This window comes from Rhododendron vialii, chromosome 8a (assembly GCF_030253575.1).
Source record: "Rhododendron vialii isolate Sample 1 chromosome 8a, ASM3025357v1".
Classification (NCBI taxonomy): domain Eukaryota; kingdom Viridiplantae; phylum Streptophyta; class Magnoliopsida; order Ericales; family Ericaceae; genus Rhododendron; species Rhododendron vialii.
In genome coordinates this window covers 14,230,391-14,247,399 of record NC_080564.1, presented here as the reverse complement: position 1 = coordinate 14,247,399, position 17,009 = coordinate 14,230,391, and positions in this window count along the sequence as shown.

Below are 17,009 nucleotides of genomic sequence, written 5' to 3'. Positions count from 1 at the left end.
GGAGCATTTTCCTAATTCTCTAGAAAATCAGCATCTCTGTTGTAGCTGGAACATTTCAAGTAGAGTTCTTGGGGTGTCAAATGTGTAGCTGTTCAAGTAGAGTCCTTTGTAAAGGTTTTTGTATGTGAGATTAACTCCTCTTGTTGTTTTGGTGGTTGGTTATAAAATGTGCTAGTTACCAAAAAAAAAAAATCTTTTCCTTGACTATAATCTCTGCTACTATCTCCAAAGAAATCTTCAAAGAAGAACAAAAACCAAGGGAAACACCCCATGTTCTGGTTCTTTTGTTTTGCTTTTGGAGTGTTGAATATTGCATTCAATCTCGACCTAATATTGGTCCCATTGTAACTAAATTAACCTATATATGTTCAGTTCTTCGTCAATAATCGTTTGCCACCTATATATGTGTTTGTGTGAGAGACTAAGAATAATTAATATTGGGTAAAGTATTGAAAATTGAGTATCGAACCTTAAGGAGTCCACCATCGAAAGCATCAGCGGAAGATGGGGAAATTCAAACCAATCAATTACCCATTATAAGAAGCTCTATCCAATGACCATCCTAATATGGATACCTATGCTATAGAGAGTAATAGACCGACAGAGAGAAAGTGGTGTTGGGTTGTGTGAGTTATGGTTATGTAGTCTTGGCGATGGTGGTTCTTGTGTTGGGTAGTTGCCAAGGGGATTAAGGCGGCGTGTCATTGTGAAAGGTGGTGAGTGTAGACACAAATTTGGTGTTATACTTAGGGGTGGAGCCAGAAATTTTGGTTGATGGGGTCAAAAATTAGATTCATATGCATTTAAAACAAGTTGGGGCAATTTAGAGAATTTTTGTGTGGTCAAATTAGCTAAATTATACCTATTCCTATGAAAATTTAGGGTCAAATTAGTAAAAATTGGGTAAAATTATACCTATCCTAAGGAAAATTTGGCAGTTAGGGGGGTCGATCGTCCTCACTTGTACCCATGTGCCTCCGCCCCTGGTTATACTTATGGGAGGAAGAAGATGGTTCCTTCTAATTAAGCTTCCTAAAGTTTTTCTTTCTCTGTGATTTTTTTTAAAGAGAAATTGGGTGTAAAAGTAAGAAATTTGAAGAAAATGAGATGAAGAGAATACTTGTTATGTTTTCACAAATGTGAGGGTGTTTTCGTTATTCCTCACTTTTAACGCAGTTGGATCTCCATTTGGTAGAATGTAGATGGGTAAATCTCCGTAAATATTGTACGGTAAAATAAGAGAGAAAAGTAACATTTCAAAAAATTCAAGGAAGTCTTTTCTTTTGTAAAAAACATTAGCGGAGGTTAGTGAAATTTACCCTTCTAGTTTGTGAATGGAAGTTTCAATTGTATAGTTACCAAAATTAGTACATTATTTGTAAAGAAAATTGATTGGGCACACTGATTGTCTTTCTATTTCGGCCTCTCCATTGCTCTCTCCTCCCTCCATTACTTCTGTGAGATGGGGATCCTGTAGTGCGGATGGTGCACTACAGGTGTAGTGCGGCATCTCGAGAATTATTGGTCCAGATCATATCTCGACAAAAGACAGCTTAGATTTGTAAGAGTCGAGATAAAATCTGGACCATTGATTGCTGAACAGGTGGCTTGAATGTTGCACTACACCTTTTTGTGCATTCCCTGCACCACACGATTTCTGATCTTGCCCCTCTATAAATGCATTTTGTATGATGTGTAACTATGTCCATCTTCCGTTTTTCTTTATATAATAATACTAACGGAAGCCCGTGCCTAGGGCACATTAGAATATATTATAATCTCAACTTAAATAAACTACTTAGTCTATCTGATTGCTCTGCCTGATAAAAGTGATCTACACATAGTGTCAGTTACCATTTTGAGATATTTTCCTATTTGATCATACTTAAAAGACATTTAAAAATAGAGATACGTTCCCTAAAAAGTAAGAAGAAAGAAGGGTAGATTTATTAAGATAATATTCACTGTATCTTTTAAAACACAATGATCTACCGACTACAATTCGGAAAGTGTAAATATTTATCAATACAAAAGGTGCAAAATGTTATGCTACAGAATAAAATAAGAAATTAATATTTTTTTGATATCGAAATTAATATTTGGTCTGCCATGCTCATGCCGTGCCCGTCTAGAACTATGTTGTGCTCAGTTTAAACTATGACCTGTGCGGTACCGTGCCGCATTTAAACATGCCGTACGTGCCCGTTTAAAATTGTATCCGTGCCATGCCACATTTAAACATGCCTGTGCCCATCTAAAATTCTGCCCTTGTTGTGTCATGCTATATTTATTTAAATATGTCAGCCTGGCCCGTTTAACACCTCTTGACGGGCTAGGTATTTCCTCGTTTGGAGCAGAAGGAGCCAACGTTCTGTAAGTGCCACTACCAAACGTTTCTCTTCTTAAAAAAATGTGAGTCACCCAAGATGCTCCATGATTCATCGCACTGACTAGCGGTATCATTTTATTTTATAAATATATATATATATATATATATATATATTTATTTATTTATTTATTTATTTATTTTATGGGATCATGCATAGATACCTTTAATTCAAAAAAGTTAGGTGGTGTTCCCATAAGGCCCCTTAAAAAACAAATACTACTAATTTGCAATTTTTAAGTTTAAAATAATAGGTTTACTAAAATCAAAAAATATGCAATATAAATTTTGTTTGATAGATATTGATCAGATCTATCAAATTCTGCAAAAAAATTGAAAAATTATTTTCGTAAGGTCATTATTTTTAAGTTTAAAAATAAGTCCTTATTTGAGAAAGTGTTATGAAATGAACGGGAAAGGTGAACAATAATTCTAGGTAAAATCCTTCTTCTGCCGTTTCTGAAAAAAAGGATTGGGACACGTCATAGTTGTTCCAGTAAGAACTTTTAGAATTATTTTTGATTTTATCTTTATTCAAATATTTTAAAAAATAACCATTTTTCAGCCAAAAAAAGTCAAAAAATAGTTTTAATTTATCTTAAAATTGGATATTTTCAAAAATTGTTGGGTAAAAGTAATCTTTTTTTACTTTTCTGATTTTTTTGTCAAAATAAATCAATAATCCACTAAAATTCGGCATAAAACTAACAAACACGATTTTTTTTAATTAGAACAAAACCTAAAAAAATAAAAATACTACTAAAAGTTAAGCGAAACAGTAAGTATGTATCTTCTTTTGGGTTGTGCGAGGAGCTGTTTTTAATCCAAAAGGCATGATTGACCGCTGGAAGTAGTGATCTGGAATGATACCCCGAATCTCTGGAAAGGTCCGTTTTACTATTTTAGCTCTGAAAAGGTTCATGACATGAGGGTATCAATACTACTCTTTCACTTCACTCATATGTGGAGTACTACTTTTTCACGCATATACGAAAGTCTGTTTACTTGCCCATTGAATTGTGCTCAAGGGCATCTCTAGTGATAGAGTTAAAGAGGTAAATTTGCTCAGAAGTTACTGAGTTAACAAACAAAATCAAAATTTTGCATCTAGTGGTAGAGTTTATGCATTGCTAACTGGGCAAATCAGGCCCTTCTTCACTTGCAGGTGCTCTAACCATAGCCAAGGAGAAGGGAGAAAAGTGCACAAAGGAGAGAGAGAGAGAGAGAGAGAGAGAGAAGTGCAGCCTTCTCTGCCAAAGGCTGTCATTGATTGACGTCAAATGAGGAGAGAGGCGAGAGATAGGGGGATGTGAAAGAGAGAGATAGAGAGGGTAGAGGGACCCACTTTACCTACACCACACATTTTAATTAGGGGTGGCAAATTGAACCCAGACCCATTAACAAACTCAGACCCATCAACTAGAAAATAGACCCAACCCAACCCATTTATTAGTTGGGTAAGAATGAGTTCAAACCCAGCTAACCCATTATTAGTTGGGTCATAATTGGACATTAATTGGGTCAACTTAAATGACCCAATAGGCAATGAAAGTAACCCACCAAATTCTATCTCTTAATTGGTCTCTTTTGCAATTGGAAAGTAGAGAAGTACGGCCCCGTCTCTCTCTCTCCCCCCCGCCCCCCCTCGCTCTCTCTCCCCCATGCAGGAGCATGTCATTTTCTCTCTCTTTTATTCAATTATTTTGTGCTAAATCACACGTGTCCAAAAATATTTTAAATGGTCCGAATTAAAAATCAATTGTGACCGGTAACAATTATATTGACCAGCCAAAATTGAAAACACATCTCATCCATTAATTGCGCGAATGGACCCGTGAAATTGTGCTCCGCCGTGAATAAATTTCTCTCATGGTAGTCCCGCAAAGGGTTTGGAATAAAAAATTGACTTATTTTTTTGTCCTTATTCAAATTTTTTTTGCAATTTTTTTTGTTTTGTGTCATATTTTTGTGACTTACTAATTTGTTTTGATGAGAGGAATCGGAAAAGTAAAAAAATTTGATCGAAACTTATAATTTTTTGAATAAAGACAAAAAAAATTACTTATTCTCGTCTTTTTGAAAAAAATTATGAGTTTCGATCATAATTTTTTTTTACTTTTCTAATTTTTCGATCATAATTTTTAGTATATATGTAATTGGGTTAATGAGCGGGTCGGGTTTGCTTTAAAATAAATGGGTCAGGTTGGGTATGGGTAATTAGACTCATAGTTAATGGGTCTAAATGGGTCAATGACCCATTAAAGACCCAACCCACTAACAACTTACCCAATTTGACCCAAACCCGCCCGTTTGCCACCCCTAATTTTAACGGAAGCGGGGCTGCTGTCCCCATGGTGTTGTGCCCAATTTTTGGGCCCACTTCGATCTCGCTCCGATGATCGAAATTGTTCACTTTGTAGAGTTCGTCGAGTAGAACAAGTATGCAAAAAATCAGTTTAATTGGATATCATTAAGTGCCTGATCGGAACCTTTTTATCTTGAAAAGAATGGATCCGAAACATTGGATTAAATCTACTGTAACCCATAGACAGAGAGTTATATGGGCTTTGATCAGGCACTTAATAATATCCAATTAAGCTGATTTTTTGTGTAGTTGTTCTACTCGACGAGCTCTACAAAGTGAACAATTTCGATCATTGGAGCGAGACCGGAGTGGGCTCAGAAATCGGGTACAACAGCACGCTGCTGTCCCTTGGGGACAGTAGCCCCCCCGCTTACCATTTTAACTACATCACTACAACACACATTCACTTTCTAAATTTACACACTCTTAACAAACAATAAATGAGACCTACTTTATACACTTTATGCCATATAACACAATTTTTAACCAAACTACTAGAGATTAACACTTTTCTGGGGAAAAGGTAAATAAAAAGGGAATTGATTGGATTAGCTCATGACACTCCACTTTGTATTTTAATCATGTGAGAAAATAAAATTAAAAGTGAATTGTCATTAATTAAAAATAAAATGTCAAAATTACATCCCATAAAAAATGCAATAAAATATCTAGTCCATCCGCCCCGATTTAATAGCCTTTCAACATTGCTTTCCTTCTTTCCCTTACAAGATAGAGACAGAGAAACATCTTTTGGCTATATAACAGCCAAAAAGTCCATCAAATCACTGACGTTAATATTCTTTTGGCAAATGTTAGAAGTTGTAATAAATTATAAGGTGAAAATCTACACAACAGAGAGGAACTCCATGGAGGTAAATAGACTTCTATAGACCGAACAAATTATTAAAAATGGCAATCAGAGCACATTATGTGCAACTTTATTTCAAACTTGCCTAGCGAGATCAAATTCGTAGAAAATAAAACTAATACCAGTCACATGACTAACAAACCACCGGACTAAATCCGGATAGAAATGGGACTAAATTCGGATAGGAACGAAATAAAGCAAAAAATGTACTCCCCTCCGTCATTGAGCAGCCATTCTTTTGCTTAGCCCCTACCGCTGCAAACCCAGAAGAGATGAGACGGCGAACAACAAGCGGTTTTAGTGGAGAAGAGGAAAGGAAAACCATATATTTAGGCAATGATTGGTCCTCCCATCCTGCCGCCCAAATTAGGGTGTAAACCCCCAAGAGGAAGGAGGGGAAGGAGCAGGAGAAGATGAAGTATGACGACTGTTTTAGGGTTAGAGAGATAGAGGTGCTAGAGAGTGAAAGGCTTTTCCGTATTATTTCCAATGACATTAATGGGGGATTTTTTTTTGGTAACAAATGGAACTTCAAAAAATTAAAACTTAAATAGGGCACATTGTCCTAGGGAATTTCTTCTCCATCGAATTGTCTAAACAAATGATATTGTTTATTAGTGTGAATAAGATGATAAATAAGTTATTGATTGCGAGTGAAATAGTGTGAATAAGTTGTTGATTAGTGTAAACAAGCTAAAATGTCAAAACTTATTAATTAGTGTGAACTAAATAAAATGGCGGCATAAGTTATTGCCCAAAAATCTAAGTGAAAATGCCCCTTTAACTGTAGTCCATTTACTCTTACTGTCTATCTATCGGACGTTGGGTGTTTCCTATTATCTAAATGAATTAAACAAATTAAACGTGCTTCTTACATTCATCAAGTAAAAGTTCATTTAGCAAAAAGAGCTTCTCTAGAATTCTTAAGCTATGGACGAATTTTTTAAGGCAAACCCACTCTACTATCTATTCACAAAATTAGAGTATGGCTGTCCACTCCCCTTCTGTTTCTTTTCTTTTCTTTTTCTTTTTTTTAGTGGTAGTTTCAAAAGTTCTTTGCTTACTCACAGCTTCATTATGCTGATTACTCTCTCTCTCTCCATGCATCCATCCATCCATCCAAAAAATGACTTTTTTATTCCCTACCAGCTCTCTCACAAGAAACTATGGCACTCAAGAAACAATGACATATTGGCACTCAAGAGATTGTGGCAAGAAACACCATCAAAACTTAGCAAGAATTTATGGTTTTAAATTGGGGGAATATCCAATTGGAAAAAGTGCATGTTACTAAGTATGTTGAGGAAATATATAAACCTTGAATGTTGTGGGTAATATATTTAGGGATTCGGACATTAAAAGCTTGGGTACGTATATAGGTATGGATTTTGAAAATTAGTCTAAAAAATCTTACCTTATGTACAGGTATATCGATATTTAGAACTTTGTTTTTGGTTGGAGATAAATGGTTGCTTTAATTTTATTAGTGTGAAGTAATTATTCTTTCTACATAGAAAAATCGAATTTGGGATGCACCAACAATAATTCTCTAGAGCCACCATTGTAAGGCTCCGTTCCGCTTTCTCCCAAAACCTTCTTTTTTTAAAAACAAGGTAATTTCAAATTCAAATATAACTTTTTATTTTTTGTGCACCATTTAAAAAATCTCAATGAGATCTATCAAACAACTTTTATATTGGTAGAAAAATTATTTACGTCAACACATGATTTTTGACCTTAAAAATTACCTTCTTTTTCCCAAAACCTTCTTTTTCTAAAAGCGGAATGCCACCTAATTGTCATGTACATGCACATGTGGTTGATCTCCGGGTTTTGTGAGCCCAATTTGCTTTTAATAAGTAATAATCATGACTTCGTTTCACAAAAATAAAATGTGGGGCATAGTATTGTTCTGAAAACCTTCAAGATCGATCTTCCATGATGAAACCAATGTATGTGAAAAGTAATATAGTAGTCTTAAGATAAATCGGCGTACTTGAAGCTGTTGGTTTAGGCAAGTAATGCAAGTGTAATAATAACAAGTCCAAAGATAGTCACCCAAAGTGGATCCGTGGAATGATGACTCACAGAGGGTATGCAGGCTTTTTGGGATGCAAGTCTTAAAAAAAAAAAAATTTCATAAAATTATGGGAGCAATGCCATTGAATACAAAGGGCAAGATTAAAAATGGTCATTTCGGCCCATTAATTAATTACTCTCCGAGAGATGCAGCCTTTTCGGGGTGCAAGTCACACAAAAAGAACAAACAAGTTCCTCAACTACTTATGAGAGCAACTCAGTCGAATAAAAATGGTGAGTGCAAATATATGGTCACCTAAAATGGGTTTATGAAATGATTACTCTTTGAGGGATGTTCACTCCTTTTAGGATGTAAGTCTAACAAAATAAAAAAACAAGTACTTGCTCTCATAACTTCCTGGATACCCCCAAAATAAGGGCAAAATGGTCTCGGCAAGTCATGGTTACTTGTATTGGTCATTATTGTTGGTGATGCCATGGTTCTGGTGAATTCAATACTTCTCACCACTGAACCGGTAAATATTCCTTATCCCCACCAATGATTTGTTATTTTCTTAAATTTATCATTTGTCTTATTATTCATAAAGTATAACTCAAATTCATGTGTGACGCAACTCTGTCCACATATATGTTAATAGAATTTACTACTAGTTTTATAATGGTCAAGCTTCTTTCTCGGTTTATTGTAGTCGTTCGTATTGTTTATAACTTCAATTCATGTATGATCGATGCACCTCTGTCCGCATAAATGTGTGCATTTACTACTAGTGTTATAGTGGTTAACCTTGTTTCTCAGTTATTGCATGTAGTCATTCATATCGTTTGACGACTAAGTTTTTCCATCTCCTCTCTCTCTCTCTCTCTCTCTCTCTCTCTCTCTCTCTCTTTCTCTCATGTGCTTCCCACTATTGGGGTTCTGGCACCTCATCCTCCACCAAAAGAGCACTCCGGGGCAGATGCAATGCCACCATTGGGGTTCTGGCACTCGAGTTTACTTTGTTCGGAAAAAATCATGTCAACCAATTAAACGCCGGAAATTAAAAGTAGGGAAAATATTTTGCACTGTTGTAATCCACGCTTGGTTTAAAGAAGTCGAGTACCTAGCTAGCATTGGTAGTGCTTAATAATTAAGTATCGTATTGTGACATGGCTAGCTATATATATATGATGAAAATCAAGTTGACAAGGATGTCCACATTTTGGGTTGCTAATTAGGGGATATTTGTAGATACAATGATTTGGTTTGATTTGATTAGATCTCTAGCTAGAGTCTAAAGAAAGGGACATGCATTTCAAAACAACGCAAATTTCTCTGGAGAATGAGTAATTCTTGGCACGAGAAGATAAGAAAATATTGTACTATTGATTTGCACATTATAAGCATGCAATTTGTTTTCGGAGGAGCTGGCCTGACACGACACTGAACACGTACAAATTTTCGGAGGAGCATGCCTGACACAACACTGAACACGTACAAAAAGGCATCCAATCCGATCCTTGACTTGATTTTCCTTCTTCCCTACCCTCAATTATCTATCAGTACCCCTGTATGCATGTCTCTACATTTTATATATATAAAGTAGTGATAATGTCAAAATTATTTTTGTTGGTGTTAAAATTTCAACGCATAAAAGTCTTGTACACTGCACATGGTACAAGTCTTTTGTGCACTAGATTTCCTAATATTAATTTTTGTTACATACTCACTTTTTGGTTCTTTAACAAATTTCTTTTTTAATAAAAGAGGCTCTAATTAGTAACTCGAAGTCTAGTTAAATAGCTTAATGGAGTGAAATATGACAAAACATGAGATCTAAATAGAAAACAAAACAAAACTTCATTTTCGACTTTAATGCAAATGCCTTTTTTTTTGTTAAAACTGATGACTGTATTTGATCAAAACAAACGGAAAGAAAAATTAACTGACCAACGAGAAAGTTCACAAAATAAGAAACTTGTGATGGAGTTGTATCATATTGTGATAAAAGAAAGAAAAGAAAAAAAAGGAGGAAGTCCACATTTTATCTCCTTTTTTTTTTTTTTTTGATAGGCAATAAATTTTTTTAAGAACTCGACAAAAGGTACATCGAGGAAAGACCAAATACAGACCACTGAGAAAGATGTACTCTATAAGCCTGAGGAAAAGGAAAATAAAAGAAAATAACATTCAATGAAAATTGAATGATTTCCAACACACAGACTAAAACATTTCAGGAGTAGCCGCATTAGATCATGAACTCAATAAAAAGGATCTTCCGCAAGGATTTAGTAGAGCTCATCTCTTCACCCAGCACATTTTCATCAGCACCAAAAGCATCAAAAGCAATCTCATTAGATCAAGAAATCCCAGCAAAATGATTTGCAGCAGAGCACATCAATATTGCAGTAATAGTACGTCCAGCTCATTAATCAGCCATGTCCAAAAGCCATAGGAGCATCAGCTTTTGGAAAGTAAAAATACATGCTCAAAGCTCCACTAACCCAACATCTCTAGCCCTCCGGCCCACTTTTTGGAAGTTGGAAAGAGAAATGTTACACACCAGAGTATTATGAATTCACAAAAGGATCTTTAGCAAGAGTTCAGTAGAAATCAAGTCCTTATTCAGCTCAGTTCCATTAGCAACAGAAGGAGTAAAAGCATTCCCATTGAAACCCCCAACAAACTGGTTTCCAGCAAGAAACATCAATATTGCAGGAATAGTTCAAACTCATTATACAGCCATGACCAAAATCACTAGGAGCATCAGCAGTTGGAAAATAAAGCATGCTCGGAAACGCCAATAATCCAGCTATCTCTTAGCCCTCTCCACGATTGGGAGTTGTAAAGAGCTAATAGTAAAAATTTGGATAGATCGGATACCCAAATCCGTCTAGTATTGACTTTAATTTCCTATTTTATTCTATGAACTTTTTTCAATTTTGGTTTACGTTTTTATATTTTTTCGATCTTCTCATCAAGATGGAAACTATGATGTAAAAGTTTGACCCGAATCTTGCAAAGGTTAAACGAAGACAACAAAAAAGACCGTGCTAAAATGCCCCTAAAAAGTTAGGCCAAAGAAGAAAATACCTGGGTGGTACCAATAATAGCGGTAGTCTATACAAGAAGATGCCCAAATGTCTTGTTGTGAGGAAAATTTTCCTTTTTTTATTATTCTTTAAAGCCCAAACCATAGTGTTGTGCTAAAAATATTTGTCGGAAAAAAGGCAAAGACAAAAGATAAACCAAAACTATTTGTTGCATTTTCATTTTTTGCAAAAATACTACCTCATTGCTGTCACTGTCATGCATGTAAACTTAGAAAAGGAATGGCAGAGCTACTATGCCATTATTCGTTCATGATAATGTGTAGATAGAGCTGCAGTTTTTGGATATGAAGAGGTTGGCCATGTTTTATGGGTTTTGTCTGGCGCCCACCTATAGAAGCTGTCCATATCTGCACTTCCAATTTGTGCGCCAAAAAAAGAAAAGGAAAACAAGCTGCCCATATGGTTGAGAGCTGAGACTAGTTAAAACAGGTACCTTGAGATGTCGTCGTATATATCTTGATGGAGGTTTTTTTTGGATATTAGGTGAATAGAGATATATAGATAGAAAGATAAAAAAAAAACTTATTAAAAACGGTGCACTGAGACATAAAAAGGTTCTGAGAACCTAAGTGAACAAAGCCACTTGTACTAGACAATTTTTTTGCGTGCCTGGCATGCCCATTAGGAAAATTCGGGCCCATTATAAAGTATACTCAAAGTCCTTTTATACTCGATCATAATTTATAGTCCGGCACCATACAAGCAAATGCATGTTATTGCCTATTAGCGTGGGAATATGAATCCAAAGTACTTTTTTTATTTTTTATTTTTATCGGCAAAGATGAATTTTATTAAAAATGGGGCAAGGGGAAAAGGGGATCCAACAAAGAATTGGACAATACATCACAAGGGCAAAGCCCGAAACACCCAAGGGTCTACAAGGGTCCAAAACAAATAGGCACTAAAGCCCAACCCTACACCCAAAATAAACAATGATAGCCTAAACACCCAAATCCGGCCCAAACCTTGGACCGGCCCACCCAAACCAACCCTCAAACCCTAACCACTTCAACATCCACCACCGCACAAAACATCGGAGCCCAATCTCGTCGTTAAGCCAAGCCGGCCTCTCCCAGGTGTAGAGACCGGTGGTAGGAACCGGCCTACGAAAATGAAACATCGAAAACAGTTAGGTTAGAGGGGAGCAAACCACCACCCATCAGCCCCAGCACAAACCCCTGCAAAACACAATCACAAATATAACAGCAAAACCGAAGAGAAAAACTGCTAGCCCCGTGCCCAACTGAGAACTCGGAATTGCTGCCGGTCAAACTTCAGCATACAAAGACAACTTGAGCAAACATCCATGGGAGCCACATCCACCTCACCACCGCCGGAACAGACCATCACCGATCGAGACCGCCATAATTGCCAATCGAATTTTGGAAAAAGAACCTACAAAAATAGAAATTAAAAATCCTAAAAACACTATCTCTACCATGCCACCATCCTGCACCATCACAGCCACCAGACCAATATCTATGCCACCATCACTCCCACAACACCTCCAACAACCTCCGAGCACACCTGGACCACCCCAACGCTGCTAAGCACCTAGAGGAGCCATGGAACTCCCGGTCGGAGACAAAGAGAGCACAGGGCTCAACCTGTCGCGCCCTCCATAGAGAGGAAGGCAGAGAGCTAGAAGGCAGAGGGATTACGAAGAACGGAGAGGAGGTGAGAAAGGTTCGATCAAGAGAGGGAGAAGGATGGAGAGAGGGATAGCAGGAGAAGCAAGAGAGGAAGAGGGGCCTGAGGGGGAAGAGGGTAGGAGGGCGCCTCCCCCCAGGCGGCGACGGGTAACAGAAAGCCTTAGCAGAAGTTAGAAAAGATTTTAGAGAGTGAATCCAAAGTACTTTCACACCATATGGAACTTGTTAAAAGTCATCTCTTAACATTGGCTCGTCGACTATGAATATGTTCATTAATGGAAACTTATTAAATTTTACGCTCAACTCGAACTCGACTCGAATAGCAAATTCATTCTCTAGGTTGGTATGAGATTGAGCTCAACTTGTCAGAAAATCATTTAAGGGAGATCTAGGTTCAAACTTCAAAAGATAATCAAGCAGGCGGACCACTTGATGGGAGGGTAGGGTAGGTGCCATCCCCACCCGCAGTTTTAAATTTTCAACTGAACATCTTAGTCCATTGGATTCGATTATTTACTATGCTTACTTTTACCAGAAATGATGAATGTTATATGAATTTTTTGCCCTTATTATTAGTTACAAAGTGCATTTTTATAAGGGCAAAATTCACTTTGACCCCCTGTAATTTGTGTTATGTGCGAATACACCCCTTATTGTTTAAAAGTGGACACATAACCACTTTGTGGTTTATTAAAACTTGAACATGCACCTCATTCCGTTTATGTTAATTAACTAAGGTGTATCTCACACGTCTCTTAAATCTAACCAAAATTTAACATGAGCCGTTCATAATGTATTAATCAAATAATAAAACATCTCTATAAAAAATAATGTCAATCAGAAATGAATAAGTCTGTCATCTTGTTCTTGTTAAAATGAAAGGTAAATTCAAATTTGAAAATTTACTTTAAATGAATTATATTCGGTTATGGTTTGGGGGATCGTCCCCATAAAATTTCATGTCTCGCTAGGTCCTCTTTAAAAATCACATTCGTGCCTACCCATTCTCGCTAGGTCCTCCAAAAAGATGCATTTTTTTAGTTTAAAAATTCAACTTTTTTTCCCAAATCAATAGATATCAATAAGTTCTTTCAAATTGTGAAAAAATTTAAAAATTTAAAATATATATATATATATATATATATATATATATATATATATATATATATCTTTTCAAAGGCCTAGGTTTGCAGTATTTAGCATTGTTAGTTGTGAATTTACATATTTGATTATTAATTTAGACAAAATTACACTATTAATTGTTAATTTAACACTGTTATTTTTCTATTTTAACAATATTAATGGTGAAGCTATACTGCTAATTATTAGTTTTAAAACTATTTATTATGAATTTAGACTATTAATTGTAATTTTAACACTTTTAATATTTAAAATGAACACTGCTAATATTTTGTTTAGACTATTAATTAATAAATTTAATTCTGTTAATTGTTAAGTGGACACATTAATTGTAAATATAAGCGGTTAATTGCAAATTTAGACAAAATAAGAACATTGAAAATTAGAAATTTTGTTTTTTCATAATTTTATATTCAATATTGGTCTCCTAAAAAGAGGATATGTACAAAAAAAATTATGAACATTATAAGATTTTAAACTTTAAAATAAGAGAGAGAGAGAGAGAGCGGGGGGGGGGGGGAGGGAGAGAGAGAGGTGCGAATGGGGGACAGGACTTCGTAGGAAAATACTTGTGCGTAAATGGAGTATATAAGCCACTCACATAGGACCGGCCCGAAAGAACGTCAAAAGAATTATTATAGGTTTTTAAATATCCATCCCAATTAGCCATCTCACGTAAGTATTCATCCCGTCCACTTTTCGGAGTTATGTTTTCATTATCTCATATGGTGAATTACTTATCATACCCTTTCAATAAGATAACAATATGTAAGTGTATATTGCCTTCCTAAATTTGTGGGATTGGATATATCTTCCACCACAATAACTAAGGGATGCAAAAAGAAAGAGTTGGTTGTTTTTTGAAACAACCAAATCCCACTGATTTGGTTTCCATTTTTTACGGATGAAATTTAAAACTCAAAACATTTTTTGGTTATTTGTGCCATTACCATGAAAGCTGCTTCTTCAAGTTAAAGCTTGTTCAAGCAATGCACCCTGGTAATAAAATAAACCACAAATACATGAATCATACTATTTAACATAAACCAGAATGCATAAATACATGACCATGATCATAAAATACAAAATTGAGTTGAAAAAAACATCATGGATACTTCATGAATACACCATGATGAATACATGAATCCATTTTCTACGGATGAAATTTAGAACTTAAACATTTGAAATCATGGTAAATTATTCGTGTAAAGACCCGTAAATTCGTATAATTAATTCAAATGTTTTACAAGAAATAAAAGGAGGAAATTGATTTGGAATATTGGGATTTGGAGTTAAAATGTTGAAGTGATATATTTGAGGGATAAGTGTGTGATGTGAGTATAGTGTGCATATATGTATCATATATGTATGTGTAGGGAATAACTTTCCCATTTCCCCCCTCTCACCCTCCCATTCTCCCCGTTCTCCTCTCTCTCGGCTCCCATTTCTCTCTCTCACTCTCACTCTCACTCAAACTCCATTCAAATCACCCAAACCCCTTACAAACCAGCCTTTAATCCTTCATTCCTACGCGAATTGTGGCCCATCTTTCGCTGGTTTGAGCTCGGTGGAGGTGTATCCCTTCCAATTTCAAAGTTTGGAGTTAGAGCTTGGAGGATCCTTTGAAATTGTTCTTCAATCTTGAGGTTGAGAGTTCTAACTTTCAATATATGTTTATGGCTTGTTTCTCGTAGCTTGGTTCTTGCCATTGATCGTCGTTGATGTTGTTGAGGTTGTTGAACCCATGAAAATTTGCAGAAAATCTGCTCAAACTGAATTGTTATCAATACCATTTGTATTGTTATCGATACCTTTGTGTTCCAGAACCCAAAAAATCACTTGTTATCGATACCATTTGTATTATTATCGATACCTTTGTGTTCTAGAACCCAGAAAATCACTTGTACATCGATACCATTTGTCCTTGTTATCGATACCCTTCGGTCTGGAGCACTTCTTAACGCAATGGTATCGATACCATTGTTCAAGGTATCGATACCTATTGCTTACCTCTAGTTTTCACTGTTTTGCTTTACTTTTCATCGTTTTGGTTTCTAATCACTTCCAACCTACCCAAATACCTTCCGAATGACTCTTAATTTGGTTACTCATATTTTATTGATTTTGTTGAACATATCCATGACTTTAATGATCATTTGGACATGATATTACGAAAATCATTTTATATATCAAAGTTGGATTTGAATGGTACGAACATGACGGATACATGATTTTGGAACTCTATGAACGTGATGAGAACATTCAAGACTCATCGATGGGTGAGTGCCTGGCAGAGGACATCGGGGTCCTTTAATTAGCCCGGCAGGAGTTATATGCTCGTATTGGATACTTCACGACCTCCCAATGGGTAAGGTGCCTGACAGAGGACATCGGGGTCCTTTAACTGGCCTGGTAGGAGCTACGGCTTAAGACATTTGTACGAGACATGTTTGGACACATGGTGTTTTCAAAGGTTATTCATTGAGACTCATGATTGGTTCTGGAAACGAAAGGTTGGAATTGGATTGCTATTATCGCCCATTTATCGGATCTTGTTGCCATTGGTCATTTTGTGATCGCTCCTACATTTCATATGCATATAATGTTAGATCAGAGCTTTCTACTGGGCTAGTGTAGCTCAAACCTTACATCATTTTCAGGTATTAACTCAGGACAGTAGTTGTGCATGCTTGGAGTGCTTGGGTGTGGACAAGGTTTTGAAAGCTAACTTGAAGAAGTTACTTAATCATCTTTGTAAATTACTTTTGGAAAATGTATTTATAACTTCATTTGATATTGTTTATAGTTTAAGAATATTGTAAACCCTAACTCTTGAACACTTGATACTTTTGTTGGTTTTGGGGCCGTTGAGCCGATGATGTACTATTTGAAAATCTTTCGGACTTGAAAGTATAATTATGGGAATGGAAATGTCAAACTCTTTTGGGGTATTATGCGGATTATTGTGAGGTTTTATTTATGAAAATCCTTTATATTTATGTTAAAAATCGAGGGTGTGACAATTCGTACCATTTACCATGAAATTTTGTTGTTCAATTTATGGCTTGTTCAAGCAATGCATCGTGATGGTAAAATACACCTTGATAATAAATACACCTTGAATACATGAATCATGTCATTCGTAATAAATCATGAACATATAAATACATGACCATGATCATAAAATACAAATTTGAGTTGAAAAATATACCATGGATACTTCATGAATACACCATGTTGAATACATGAATTCTTTTTTTTTTTTGTGGATGAAATTTAAAGCTCAAAAATTCAAAATCATAGTAGATTATTCGTAACATTTACCATGATATCTGGAGGGTAATTACCATGATATCTGGAGGGTAATAATCGTTAAAGACCATCCACCACCCCAATCCCACTTGCCGCCGTACCTGGCCACCTTCGACGTTGCTTGCGGCGGCAAAGTAGACTGCTCCATTGCTTGCG